Source organism: Papaver somniferum, chromosome 2 (genome assembly GCF_003573695.1).
Source record: "Papaver somniferum cultivar HN1 chromosome 2, ASM357369v1, whole genome shotgun sequence".
NCBI classification, from domain to species: Eukaryota; Viridiplantae; Streptophyta; class Magnoliopsida; order Ranunculales; family Papaveraceae; genus Papaver; species Papaver somniferum.
The window spans coordinates 102,921,045-102,924,532 of record NC_039359.1 but is presented as its reverse complement, the minus strand read 5'-3'; the positions used below and the strand labels follow the sequence as shown (position 1 = coordinate 102,924,532).

Here is a 3,488-nt window from a genome sequence, read left to right as displayed (position 1 = left end):
CTTATATAGTATTCATATCAGGGTTTGAAATCAATTATACTGTAAGGACCCTCAAGCTCATCAACGTTGTTAGACTAGTCAAGAGACGTCTTAGACGATAACTACTCGTTTAGTTTAACACGAATGTTTAATAATAGAAATAAATATAACAACGATTTAGATACGAAACTAGTATTGTTAGATAGGTCTCGAAAAGTTGCGCGGAATGGACTACTCAAACATGTCAATCAGATACCAGACGAAGAGGTAATCTTCAGATTGGTTTGAAGGGCAAAATAGTCTTTTCACAAATATTCATACCTGGAGTTCCCTTAGCGATGAGAGTGGATGCAATAGCATTATCCTAGATCTTATCTTAGAAGGGATCGAGAGGATAAACTCTCTCTCTTTTCTTTTCTCTTCATTCTTGTTTTCTCTTCTTCTTTCTTCCTCTCTGCCTAGTGCCTCCTGTCCTTCTCTGCTCGTGTTCTGTGAGAAGAGTTTGTGAAATAGAAGAGAAACTTAAGGGAAAACATGGCGAGTCGGTCGTTGGTGATGATTTTATGTTTGTTTGAGCACGGGATGAAGATGGTAGAGTTGTTACTGTCAATTGAAGATGTGATTCCTGAAGTTAGGGTTTGAGTGGAATTGGGATGTAAATCGTGTTGCTGATAGATAAATAGGAAGAGGGTTGTTGTTAATTGCTGTTATTGAGTGGTTTTGATGGTTGAATCAAAGTTAGGGTTCTGTGAGTTGAAGATGATGATTTGATTGAATGAAATAACAGGAAATTAAAGGATGGGTTTGATAGTTTTGAAGAGTCTGATTGAAGTTGGAGTTTGAATTAGAGAAAATAAGATTTAGGAATTGAATTAGGGTTCAATGGAAGACTAGTGGCGATGGATGAACTGAACTGTAGAGGTTTGGGAATTATTCAAGAGTTTACTGTGTATGGATGAGAGCGAGGAAGATTGTTGAGGGTTGGTTGAACATAACTTGTGGGGTGGTGATAGTTTTGAGAAGATGTGCTGGATGGATTCAAAACAAAGAAGAATTGATTCAATTGTTTGGGGAGAAACTATTTTTGAGGTAATTGTTCTTTTAGTTCAGTTTGTAATGTTTTGTTTTCTTCATTTTGGGTTCATGAGCTATGAGATGTAGATATGAAGATGAATCTGAATCAGTTTGTAATGAATGTTGAATTGGTGAAGAGGTTAAACCTTATAAAAATAATGGTAGCCATGTTGGTTTGTGTTGGTGCTTGTAGTTCTGAAGTGTCAAGATTAGGTTGAAGTGATGAACTGTAGATGAATTTGGTGGTGGAAGAGCAATAGTTGCTGAGATTAATGTCGCAAAGATGTTTGTAGGATAGAGGTTCTAGTGCAGGCTTGCAACTGCTCTTATAGGTAAGATAAATCTTGTAATTGCTTTTGTGCATAAGTTTGATTTAAATGATTATATAAAAGTTTGATAGAGTTTAAATGTTAATGAAATAGAGTTGAAATGAAGCCTTGGCAGGGAGAAATAGTTGCTTAGCTTGAGCCTAGCTTACTGTGTTGATTCTAGTGATGCACCATTATGGTGCAGTTCAGTTTCTGGAATGTGCAGTGGCTCAGGTTTGAACCTTTGGCCTGTCTGACTGAAGTTATTCAGTCTGACTCAGATTAATTCTTAGCTGACTCAGTTAGTCTGACTGAGTCGAATCGTATTGAACCACTGAGTTACCTGTCTTGATCCGAGTTGACTCTGTTTGACCGATTGATTACCCTGGACGTGGACTGTTAGTTTACCCCTTAGACCGTCCGTGACCGTTAGATTGACTCAGTTGGGCCAGGCCCTGTGTAATGGGTTTGTTTAAGTGGACTTGGGCTTCAGATTAGTTATCTTATATTGATGTTTTGGACCACTTATGGTCCGAATTGGCCTTTGCTTCTTCTACAAAGTTGTAGACATTCATAAGACTTAGCTAATAGACTATAGAACCAACCTAATGGAATTTGTAAATATTTAGATATGCAAGAGATGGATAATGAAGATGTGTTAAACCACAAATGGGCTTAGAAACATTAGATGGACTTGTATGATTCTTGTATGAGCCTTTTGGCTAGATTCTTAGTTTTCTAATGTGATTAACAGTTAGTCTATATTAACAACGATCGATTCAAGGACGAACCAGCGGATCGTGGATCTCGGGGTAGGCGTGGCTTGTCATCAAAAGAGGTGGGAATACATTTGAATCTTTTGTAACCATTGTTATTTCTTTTACAAAGGTCTTTGTTTATTAAACTCATGCATTTCCAGTTTGTGCATTCCATGCTTTGTTGTAAATATGAATTGTTATGGGAAATGAGAATTTCCACGTGTCGTATATAGGATATGCTCCTTCACATTTATATCTACATGAATTAAGCTTTTATGCTTAGAGTGGGTCACCATGGTCTTGGTGATATCAATAACTTTGGTTAGCACGAATATTATACATTGTTTGAAGACGGAGTTTGTCCATATACATGTTTGTTTACTTCTGTGAGGATATGCTCTTTCATATTTATACCTACATGAATTCAGCTTTTATGCTTATTATGGGTCATCATGGTCTTGGTGATATCAATAGCTAATGAGTGTGGTTAGCACGAATAGTATACATTGTTTGAAGAAAAAGCTTGTCCATATTCGAGTTTGTGTATCTCAGTGACTTGGTCACTATTTAATGTATGGGAAAACATTATTGTTTTTCTTAATCTTGCTTATGAATACTTAGAAGTCCAATGTCAATTATTCCCACTTTCAGTTTTCAGATACAGATCATAGTTGCGCAGTGAAAGCCACGAGTATTGACTCTGTTAATTAGTTAACTTCTGCTATGTTTATTATGTTGCTTATTGTATCTGTAAACCAATTGACTATTGTATATGTATCATTTGAGAGAAGTTTATGTATATATATTCTGAGCGGGGTTAGTTTTGGGATAAGTTTTGTAGCAGATTTCTTAATTGAATGTTTAAGTATTTAAATTAGATTCGTGGTGCCTCTTTATTTAGTTAATCTCTTGGATTAGTCAGCTGCTAGCTTAGAGGTCGCTACAGCTACCTTGGCAACAAAGCATTCAATATTCACCGTTAAATGAAAACCTGATTAGAGTCAAGCTAATATCCTTCAACCGTTAGATTGACTTAGCTTGTTATACACAAATGAAATGTGCCTTCGTTTAGATATGGGTAACCGTACCTAAACATGTACACTTGGTTGTATCAACAATGGTTAACCGAAGTCAGCCATATGAACACTTTCATATCAACCTTGTTCATATTTATCACAACTAGTTCAAATGAAACTAGTTATAGAGTTTTTTAGTTGTTTATATTCTCGTAGAAGTATACAAGACATAATTGAAGTAAAATCGGTTTTGGTTCAATCGAATCAATTCATAAACACTATAGCCACGGTTTGCAAAGATTGCATTCCTTACTATATAAATGTATTTGTTCATGAGTATGTAAACATACATA

General features: G+C 35.8%; 1 long non-coding RNA gene across 1 annotated transcript; it reads left to right on the top strand.

Annotated features, from left to right (window-relative positions):
• Positions 1 to 404: 404 nt before the first annotated feature.
• Positions 405 to 2,930, top strand: LOC113348626. The gene is made up of 3 exons (XR_003359743.1): positions 405 to 1,385; positions 2,116 to 2,199; positions 2,771 to 2,930. It is a non-coding gene; the product is annotated as an uncharacterized LOC113348626 (long non-coding RNA).
• Positions 2,931 to 3,488: the final 558 nt, after the last annotated feature.